At 33.5% G+C, this 12,003-nt stretch overlaps 1 protein-coding gene across 2 annotated transcripts in view; it reads right to left on the bottom strand.

The window, feature by feature from the left end:
• The window catches only part of man2a1 (mannosidase, alpha, class 2A, member 1), a 242,408-nt gene that overhangs the window by 198,739 nt on the left and 31,666 nt on the right, over window positions 1-12,003 (bottom strand). The window lies entirely within an intron of this gene.

Raw genomic sequence — 12,003 nt, 5'->3', positions numbered from 1 at the left:
GCTCAATATAGGACAGCTGTATTGTTATTTTACAAGAAGTGAAGTGATACTGTGGCTCGTGCTCCACCCTGCTGAGTCACAGAAAACAGTTCATATCATCTTTCCTTTCTGCTCCATTTGCAGTCAGCTAGAGTCTGCGGGATATCTCACAGTTACATGAAGCTAGATATTCTATACATAGTGCAGCACATTTTGAAAACTAAATTAGACATTTCAAAATGGTTTATTAGGCGCATTGCTATTATTTGACCATTTGCATGGTGTACATACTATTTTATATAGATAGCACATTATCTGTTCTTCGTTCCGCTTAACTTGTTAAATGCTAGAATAGTTTTCCTGTTTTGATAACAGAGGCTCCCAAAAGCTCTACAGCTGTGGCTGGGAATTTAAGTGGTATAACTTCTGATTTAGCAATGAGTCATTCTTTGGGAGCCATTTTGAACTCGGTTTGTCCAAAAGTAGCCTAAATGGAAATTTCAGAGAAGAATAGATGAAAACTAAATTTGGCATGATCAAAGCACTAAATGCCAAAAGAAATAAAATACTGGTAATTTTTAAGAAATTATTCAGAGTTAAAATGAATAAAACCTTTAGATGGAGATGCACATTATTTCTACTGATAAGATCCATGATTAATTATCTTCAAGCACTTATGCATGGTATAAAAGCAAACATTTTATATTCACATATTTTAAAAGAAATAGAAATGTACACTTTCAAGACTGTAAAAGTAAAAACTATTAGCAATGATAAACCTTTTTATCCAAAGAAGTCTGAAAATAAGATATTAGTTAAAACTGTGTCTAAATTAAATTAATCTCCTGTCCAAGTTTGAAAGAATGAGCACTAATGTTAATTTTATTTTATGTAAATTCTCATATATTTGCACAACACTATGTCTCAAATCCACAACATGACTGTCTATCCGCAAAGTGACAATGATGTTGCACTTCTCAAACACAAGTATCAGGTACTTTGAAAGTTCTATAGAAACCAGAATGTTCACTCTGCAACATGCAATTACAGAACTCAAGGAGAGCTAAATACTTGAAAAAAAGAATGTGATCCTAAGTCCATAAACTTGCAATAATCTTAATACTGTGAATCACCCTTTTAAATTGTCTTTTTATTGCTATGCAAGTTTAATGACTAATATAAAAACAGCAAAGTGATGGACTATTCCTTCTTAACTACTTCAGAGCTCTTCTTTGTTTCTGAAGGATTGGGCATAATTCAGGTGAATGAAACACTGTATTCACAAAATCAGTTTTGTAAATGTCAAGGAATTAGACCCCAAAACAAACAGTTTATTAATGCATCTAAATATGCTAATAACAGTCATTTCAATGTTTCCACTGACAGAAGACCCTGCAAAACAATTAGTTTAACATTTGTTCATTTTTGCTCTGTTAGAAGCTGAAGGGTTAGCATCATCACATTGCATTCTAAGACTACAATAAAGTTAAAACTATCATAATGTCACACTTCGGATTTTTAATTATACTAAACGTAATTCATTATGTCAGTTATTAATAAGCTGTCTGCTCTGAAGAAAACAGAGAAGGAGTTACATAAACAGTGGTATGTTTTTAATACTTTTATAAAGTGATCGCTTTTGATCGCCATCATTGTATTATATTGTACTATAAAGTTGCACTTAAAAAACATGGAAATAAGTTATTTTACAGCACTCCCATGTGCTGTGAGCATCAGAAGGAAAACTCTTTACTCATGTTAAATTACCAATGTACAGTATAAGCTGATTAACAAATTGGTTACAGAGAAAAACTAATCTCAAGAGTTGAAGCTTTTGTTCCATAGATTGGTCTAAAAATAATGTAAGACAACAATACCCCATCTTGATGCTACAGAAAAATAACTATGGTGTATAGAGAAATGTTAGTAGTTTCAGCAGAAATCTTATTGTACATAAAAAGTCTACCTCAGCATTTGTTTTATACAGTACATCATTTTTATTAATTGATTTAAACATTTAAAAATTCATTTTTATTATACCTAAATATTTACAGTATATGTACCATTAATAAACACAATGCAACAATTTTTTATCTGTGTAGCTATACGATCCAAAAGTTTAATATATGCTAAACGGCGAAAACCTAAAATTCTATTTTTTTCTTCAAGGCACACATTTCCTTTTAAAATATTGAATATTTAATATGAAGAAAGTACTTGAGCTAAAGAATGGTGCTAACAGTCATCTTGATGTTTAAAACAGGATTATTGGATAGCCTGATTTTGATTTTGATCCCCTCAAATTTGTTTTGCCATAGAATTTATAGTTTATGTGACCTTTTTAATTCTCTGACATTCTAAAATCACCTATTAAAAACTAAAGCTAAAAATCTACATTTTCTTTAGAGGCTACATCTTATTCCTTTTTTCAAACATAACAATTGGCCTGTATGCCACATTGTGCAGGTGAAATCCTAGAACTTCTTTTAGTGCTTTTTTTTTTTAATTTTGAGCTTCCAAATGTATATATCTGCTCTAATAGTACCACAGTGTGAAAAGGGTAAAGGCATTCTATTACAGTTCTCATTTTCTTTATAACAACAAAGTTAGTCTAGAGTAGAAAAGTAATAACAATCAAATCATCAGTTTTCAATATAAACCACCCTTTACATGATGCAACAAGGCTGCTCCTGTACAGCTTTTCAGATAAAATAAAATGACATTACTAAATATAAGGCTCATTGCACTCCTCTGACATCTTAAAATATTGTATTTCAGTGACAATGGCCCATCAGAATTTTATCTAGTACGATGAGAATATCTGTCAAATGGCAAACAAGAGCCTGAAAAACCAGCATAAGCAGCTTTTGAAGTTCATTCATGGTCATTATATTTAAACAAAAAACATACACCTGAGAATGAGATTATCCACTTTTTATACAAATTAAATACATAATAAAACTATAATGTTGGAAATGTTCAAAACGTTTGTGATAGTTATCAATAATTTGATTTTATTTGTGTGATATTTAAGAGACAAAAATTAAATTTAAAACAAGTGCACTGCTGATAAATTACATGTGTGCTCCCGATGTAAAAAAAATAAAGTTTCATAACTTTATCTGTCATGTTATCTGGTATTGTTATCACCTATTAAACTTTTTGCAATTTTGAGGGAATAGTACGCTTTTTTAAATAGCCAGATGCGATGCTGTCCAATAGATGGGCTCAAGTGCTCTAGCTAGCAGCTTTAGTTCTTATGATGCATTGGTATCTGAAAAGCTTTGGAGGAATGACTGGTATTTTAGATATTTTTTCCTAAATAGATGTTCTTTGAGGGTACAGAAAATTGAATGGTTCAAAAATATACTGTTTTTGATTGATAGATCTAGGGGTATTGTTTATCCGTCTAGTAACAATCAGTTTTTATCACAGAAATGTCAGTTTTAATAGTATCTTAATATAATAGGAAACATACATCTACTCAAAACCAACAAGCATGAATTATAGCTTCCAATTCAAAATTTAATTTTTCATGACACAGAAAAAAAAACATATAAAGCTTAGAAAAATTATTAAAATACCCTCTAGGGATTTCACTTTATTTTCAAGTGCTTACTTGAACAGAGAAGGAACAGGCACAGATAAGAACATTATATTTTGCTAATTATTTTTGTTCCATATTGCAACAACTGCAAAAATGTTGTGCCTAAGCCAAGAATATTACAGTCTGAGCACTTAAGATCCAAATGGTTCTCAATACAGTATAACAGCAACCATTTATTTTAGCTCTCCTAATTAAATATATAACCATTTCCTATGAGACTATAATTGTTCTAGAGAAACATTTCAAAACCAGTCAGTGCTCCACAACACACCAAGAAAATAAAAAGAATGGGGACTGAATTCCTTGAGGTCCTTAAAGCTTTAAGAAATTGTATTCTTCACATACAACAAGAACTGCAAGGCTGACATGAGAAAAGAAACAGTACAGAAGGAGTCCAAGTCATAAGTACTAGCAAACAGACAAGAGGACGCCTGGGGATGCTGCCCTGGAGTCAATGAGAGGAAAATCAGCCTCGGAGGCTCATGGGACATTCATCTGAGTGTGCACTGGAGAGGCTCCAGTGAAATGAGAAATACCATCTCTCAGGCAAACCTTTTAATCAATGCCATAGAAATTCACAAGCCAAAAACACACGGGCCACACCAGGTGACTGTGTTCCACAAAGCGTTGCCTACATGCCTCTCCAGAACACTGTAAACATGGACAGTTTATATAACAATGAGACTACAACTCCGGATAAACTATCCTTTCAGAACACATCCGTGTCCATTCGTCTTCAGCATTTTGAGCTCATGCTACTTTAGATCTACATTCTTCTTAACCGATTTAGGAAGAAATAAGAACTTTTAAAACTCTTAGAAGACTGAAATCAGATTATCTTATTTTACACTACTGCGTGTTTGCCGTCTGGCCAAGTATGTGAAGTTACACAATTCACCAAGATTTGTTTTTCTTACTTATTATTAGTTGTATAACTGCCAATGTGAAGAAGATTAAACATGTACTGCAACACAGTTACCCTCAGAAAACATTTTGGTTAAGATTTTGCATCAGTATTTTTCTACATTTAAGTTGATAAAAAAATTATCATTATGTATGACATTCATAAATATAATAATAATAACACATAATAAGGTCATTTCTCAGTTTTAACAAACACAAAAATATCTATAAACTTTGTATTTGATATTTAAAAACATTTTCTCTGTTTTACAGACACATTGTATTTATAACTATTTTTTAAATGAGCAAAATAATTCAGAAATAGAGCATTGGTATATTACATATGCTTATGTTTGACACTTTGTAGCAAATAACAGTTTAAACGATATACACCTGGCTGAAGTACAGAGCAAACACTTCCAGATGATGGCTTATATAACTTAGTCAAACAATTTATTACTTCTCACGGTGAGCCTATAACACTGGAAATGTAAATGTTCAATGAATTAAAAAAAATAATGCAAAGTATAGTTTGTGAACACTTCACAAGAAACTTACTGTCATGCTGAAACTTTACTCTGTTAATGTGACAATTAATGTTATATGTATAATAGTAACTTTGTCTCTTCGAGCACTTTTCAACAAACTTAAAGCAATGGACAGCAGCACATATAAAATACACAAGAGAGGCAATGAGAAAGTAGAGGGAAATCAAAGCAAATTTACATAGTGAAGCAATGTATAAGACTTTATTATACATTAAGATCTTAAGGGAGTTTTGAAAATGACAACAGTTGAACATCCTAAATGATATGGGCAATGAGTTCCTCAGAAATAGAGAATGCTCAAGAAGACTGTCACTCCTTTTGAGGAGCCAGGTCTTTGGCAGGGGAATAAGGTACAGTATATTCACAATAAATCCATAAGGTAGCTGGAGATAGACCATTCGATGCCTTATACAGTTTTTATATTTTAAAATTACCAGTGCCCGCAGCTATATCACCGTGTAGCTCTCAACTTGGTACCCATTGAAACTAAGCAAGGTTGAGCCTGGTCAGTACCTGGATGGGAGACCTCCTGGGAAACTACAGTTGCTGCTGGAAGTGGTGTTAGTGGGACCAGTGGGGGGGCCCCCACCTGCGTTCTGTGTGGGTTCTAATGCATAGTGTATAGTGGCAGGGACACTATACTGTAGTGGGCGCCGTCTTTTAGATGAGACGTTATACCGAGGTCCTGACTCTCAGTGGTCATTAAAGATTCCCGGGCATTTCTCGATAAGAGTAGGGAGTTATCCCGGCGTCCAGGCCAAATTTCCCCCCTCGACCTTTACCGTGGCCTCCAAATTGTCCCCATGTACGATTGGCTTGCACTTGCCCTGCGATGGACTGGCGCCACGTCCAGGGTGTACCCTGCTTTGCACGCGTTACTTGGCGGGTAGGCTCCAGCTTCCCGCAACACCGTATGGTATAAAGCGGTTTGGTAAATGACATGACAAAATTACCAGTTTATCTACAATTGGTCAGATGATGGAGGGTTCCAGGTTGTTCCACGCAGCTTTCGAGGGAATGCAATTCGTAAGTGATCCACCATTTTGTTTGTACCCTACTGTCCCAATACAGCTGTTATCCACTCAAATATACAGTTATCATTATTTCATACGTCATTTTTATACGTCATTTTTATACATCAATACCACATTTAAATTATACTTATTCTTTTCCCAATTGTTAAACCATTTGTCACATTGTTATTCTTTCCTAACAGTTACTCTAGTAGCTGTGCAAACACAACAAAGCATTAGAAATATAATTTCTGGTTCCTGAGGCCTATGCCATAAACTGCTCGTGCTATCCATAAAGGAAATGAACATTTCAAACCTGAATATAAGAGTTTTTTTGGTCTTCGGACTTTCCACAGGAATTAGGAGTGGCACATCCAGGATTTCTCTGCATGGTAAATTGGTCAATTAATGGACAATATCGGCTAATTAAGTGGAAGCTGAAAACTCACAATTCAGCACAATTCAGTGAACAGTCAAAGCAAGCCTTGTCCACATTAGGCTTCCTGTGAACCAGCTAAAGGCTTTTACCTAGACAAGCCACTAACAAACCCCTGTAACTCAGGGCAACATTATTATAATATTTCAGCATTAATATATCAATATATTTGGAAATGTTGTTAATTCTAAGTTTGATTCTGGGGTTTATTCATTCTTTCTTTTTTAATTCTGGGGATTCTGGGGTTTAACTGTATAAGGGAAATGTACATGAAAGCAACCTCTCCTTTACATGCAGTCAATACTGAGAAAAAAAGCTAACAAGTCTGCTTACTGCAACAAATACAAAAGGTGGAAACCAGAAAGTACAGCTTTTGCAAAAACCATATTTTTGTTTAAAAGGAGGATACTGACACAGAGAAAGTATTTCATTTGAGTTGAATTCTACAAGATTAATATTTTAAAAATAATTATTAATAATATATTCAAAAAAATTGTCATAAACAATGCAGAAAAGTCATTCTCCCTAAAGAGCTTTTATGTCATCATGTTACTCAGTGCACAGAGCCAAAAGCCATTCATATATACTACACCCAAAGAACCAACACATTCGTTGCTGAAATACGCAAATCTATATTAGATATATTTTCTCATGAAATCAACAGGAGTATACATCCTGTAGCAGGATGTTAGTACTGTGCATCTAATTCCATCAACAAGGTTTTTAGGGTCTCAGTTTGGTTGAAGAAAGTAATATTTGTAGCTAGAATTGTTTTTACAAGAACTGATTTTTTCAAGAGTGTCATGCACCTAGAAAATGTTATTACACACTTGTTTCAAATTAGTATTTCATATAATAAATGGGATGTTAATCAACAGTGCTAACATTTTACTTCAAAATATTCTACAACGCTATTTTCAACATAAATGTTACTCTTTCCCAATTTGATCATTTTTTTACATAAAACTAAGTCAAAATAGCTTAATTTAAAAAAAAAATCACGAATTACTTTATTTGATAATTGGCCAATTTGAATTTCCACCTGCTGTTCAACTTGGCCACAACCCACATACAGCCACAGGCAGCAGATCAGGAACATGAATTATTGCCTCTGAAATGTGCACTGCCAGAGCTTCTTACTCCCGTTGTGAGTCAAAATCCCAGGCATCAAGTCACAGCCCCAGCCCTGGCAGCACCTGGGTAGCTCGGCACCTCCTGCAGACTCAAGACAATCAGGTCATGATGCAGCCCAGTCTAGAAGAAGGGGTGTCTGAACTATAAGGTTAAGTCCATTTCAACTCATGTCTAGAATTCATCCATAATTCAATCTTTTTTCAAAACAATATCTTACTGTACCTCACATTTTTGATTTCATAATCTATCAACTTTAGGGATGCAGTTTTTAAAGCTAAAAGAGATTTTGTACAACTGTAAAATTGAAAATTCACATTTAGCCATGACCTTCTCTTATATCTTATTGACAAATATTAATAAAATAATGAAAGACAAATGGAGTTAATACAGCTAATAATTTTAAGTTTTTATTATCCTAAATGTATGTGTTGGCCTATTCTGCTACATTGAATGCCTTATTAAAGTTATCACCAGTTTTTCCATTGTCATTAAATAACCTCTACAGTGTAACAACAGCCAGATCAGTAATTATGACTAAAACCTACAGTTTTATCATAATAGGCAATTAATCAATGAAGTTCAAAATTATATGTATTATTTATTTGCAGAGTAGTTTAAATATGTGTGTAACCACTCAGTGCCCATGAGCTACAAAAGGAAGCATATAAACAAGTTACCAATAAAGCACATTTTTAACAGTTATACCACATCATATATACTGTGTACTTCATATTCTTTACTTATATTTCTAACTCATTTTTTCTTTACCATTTGAATCCTGAGGAAGAGTCTGTTATACTTCAGAAGCAGGTACAACAAAGAAGTGTGTTACTTATATTTTACATGTGGGATAAATCTTATAAGACGATTAATAAGAGATATTAACTCCTATTTTACCCTTTGCAGTATGTTAGTGGTGAAACACACAAAAAACATTAAGTACAATTTCTTAACTGGGAAATTACTTATACCCAAGATGAACATAAATAACTTAAGGTCTGTGTGTGATGGTCACATGTTAAGGCTAAGAAACTCAGTAAATGAATATTTTCAAACTAAACATCATCTGGTGCCTCTTCCACATGACCAGTACCATATAACAGCTCTCATTTTCACTCATCCCTGGAGTCATCTTTACACTTTACTCAAACATGACTGATCAGGAACAGACTAAAACTGTTTTATGAAACAATTCGTTTATCCTTACATATAACCAATGAAAAACAATCAACAATGATTATTAACTGTGCTACCAATTATGCCAAAAAGTATGCCATTTCACAAGATGAGGGGCAATATAAAGTTTTCACAGAGGTCAAACTTTTTTTTTTCTAAATGTGGCTTTCAATTGTAAACTGTAAGTCAAAGCTAAAATAGCTACCTAAAAGACTTATATCAGTACTGTACTGTTAACTTTTAAAACAGCCTTGGTAACCACTGAATGTGTTTAACTGTAAAGCACGTGCAAATTAATTTTGAGAACAGTTATAAAGCTTCAATACTTTCCATAAAAAATCCTCCATTTTGGTGACAAACAGCATCTTCTCTGAATTGTGCCTTTCTTTTTCTAAAGCTAATCCCTCAAAGAAAATTACATGTCTACAGAAGCTCCATATCTTGTAAACAGCTTTACAATCCCAAGAAAGATCGCCATCAACTAATCGTAATCTATCAACTTTTTTCTCCAAACAGCACTGGAAAGTTTGTCACTGGTAACCAGCTTCACCCACTAAAGGACATACATTAGCATAATAATTTAACAAGAAATGGTACATGGTGTCCAAGTGAGAAATTCTAAGAATTGTATTTCTCTGCCTAGGGAATTGGAAGAGAATCTCCACTTTGGTGCTTCAAAAGATGGTGAAGGCATAAATCAAAACTGCATTTATACCGTAGTTTTTGTAGTCCTTTACCCTCCGGCAATGAATGGACAACGCTTTGGAAAGAGGCACAGGGTTTTTGACATTCCAACCATATCCAGATAAAATATAATTTTAACTCATATAGTAAAATTAAATGTAGTAGAAATGTGTGGGTGCGTTTAGGATATAAGTCTTATTCAAACGTGATTAAATGAATCGGACTCTACCTGTTCAAGTGAAAGGTTATCATGCATGAGCTTTCCTTCAAGTAAGAATGTATTCAATTTCTTGAAACAAAATGCCCAGGAATATGCTTCTGTAGTATGCCTGCATGGAAGAACAAACTCCAGCTTGCCTAAAAACTGGAACAACACCTTTCGAGAAGGACAAAACATGCATCACGTATCATTTTATTTTTTCTATAAAGAACACATTAAAAATAGGTATACACAACTTCAGCTGCTCACATTTCAGGGATAGACAAAATAAAAAAAAGATGGCTTTTTGTCTCTAAGTTTTAGCAATCTATAAAAATCAGCCAGAAATCCTAAGAAGCCATACAGAAAACAACACAAATTATAAAACAAAAAAATGAGGCGGGCAACTCAACCATTTCTAAATGTATGGAATGACAATACTTCTAATACTTCTGAATTCCAGTGGAAAATATGTCACATTAAGACCAACTTTGCAAAAGAAGAAAACCTGTTCACATTTGATGATACAAGCTTAACAAGTGGAAACAGCCTTCTTGTATTTCACAGCTTTGTGCAGTATACAATTGCCAAGAAAATTCTATTGTTGGAAAAAAGGGCACAGGATTTATAACTATGATGTCTTTCAAAATGTATCCCTCCAAATAATATTTCACATTAATTACAGTTTAAGATTCAACATTTAGAATGACTGGACAATGCTGCACTGGTCATATATGGCTCAACCCAACGGTGTTTTATGTTTGTACTTCATAGAAAATACATGTAGTTAATTCTTTAAGGATGGCAAACCTGCAGAATCTGACTTTTACCAACATCCCATTCTACTTATCTTCTAGATAGTGGATTCAATCTTTATAAACGGAAATGGCTTAATCTCCAAGCCATTTCCTTCAGGGATTCTGATAAAAAGGAGATGGGATTCTGTCTCAGCTACAGAGACGTTGGCTGTCTAAATTAGGCTTTTGTTGAGATTGTTAAAAGTTTTAGAAATCTTTTATTGGTAAACCAATGTTTGCTTTTTACATTAACAAAACTGATGCTTCCCCTTATTTCAGATATAAAAAGAATCCTCACAGCAAGCAAGATAAAATCGGTATTAGGAATCTGACAGAAGTAAAACTTGGGGTCTTACAGATGAGAGCTTAGGATATTGAGCTAACTGTGTAGTCAGTCATGGAGAAGAATCCGTCTTGCCTCTGTTGATATTCATTTTCTAACCACTTTATTCTACACAAATATTAATAAAAAACTAAAGCAGTTAAAGGAATTACTTTAAAACTGCCACATTATGAAAAAATTAACACGTTTTTGTGTTAAATAATGTTTGGGTCAGAGGCTAGTTCATCTATCTCAAGATTCAAAACAATCAACATGTCTGAAAATGTAAGCACTTTTAACTGCCAGTTCATTTCAAAACAAAGATTCATTAAGTCTTAGAAAAGTTCATTATAACCTAAGGCCAAGAACTAAGTTATTCTAATTGTACTTTTCTGTTGTTTGTGTGGGCAATGTTAACTTGTCTTCAACACATGCTACAGAAATGTATTAAACCTCTGCAGTTATTTTAGCAGCCGCATGTGCAGTACTAATAATAAGTTAACCAGTGCTCCTCTTCATTACTTTAATTTATTTGTAGACAATACAAACAGACTGAACAGTGTTTTTCTAATGATGACAAAAGCTCACTTTTCACTGTTAAAATGCAAGCCTTGCTTTCTGTCTCTTACACAGAGAATCAGTCATGAAGAGCAATGCTTCTACAGACAATGAAAGAGTGTTTCTATAAAAATCATCTAATCCATGTAGAATATAATATGACACAAATGTGTAGCCAGTTACCAGGACAGTACACGTTCTACAACAATATCTACAGTGGTATCAATTGTTGAATTGTTTCTATAGTGCCCCACAAAATGAATCTGTTTGATGACATCTATTACTTTGTGTAGCTCACATCACTAAGGCTGTTTTTCAGTCTTACACTTATAATGCACAAAATAGATCTCTGAACTTTTAAGTCTTTTTTCCCACTTTGACAAAATATTGCAATTGGTCACATAAAAAATTAAAAGTATGCACCTCTTATAATTTTTCTTAAGAATTAACCATACCTATAGATGAATAAAAATACAAATGTCATGTATTGAGATTTCCCAATCTAGTACTCATTTTCAGTTCTCCTTAAAGTAAATGTTTCCAGCCATGAATCTACATAAAATACCTGAAAGTAAGATTTAAAAATGTTTCTTTTCTGTAGTTGTTGTATTTGTTGTACTTCTGTATAATTTGCTGTATTTTGTAGA

This window comes from Lepisosteus oculatus, chromosome 3 (assembly GCF_040954835.1).
Source record: "Lepisosteus oculatus isolate fLepOcu1 chromosome 3, fLepOcu1.hap2, whole genome shotgun sequence".
In the NCBI taxonomy this organism is placed as follows: domain Eukaryota; kingdom Metazoa; phylum Chordata; class Actinopteri; order Semionotiformes; family Lepisosteidae; genus Lepisosteus; species Lepisosteus oculatus.
Note: the sequence above shows the minus strand (reverse complement) of the source record. Positions and strands in the feature narration are given on the sequence as shown.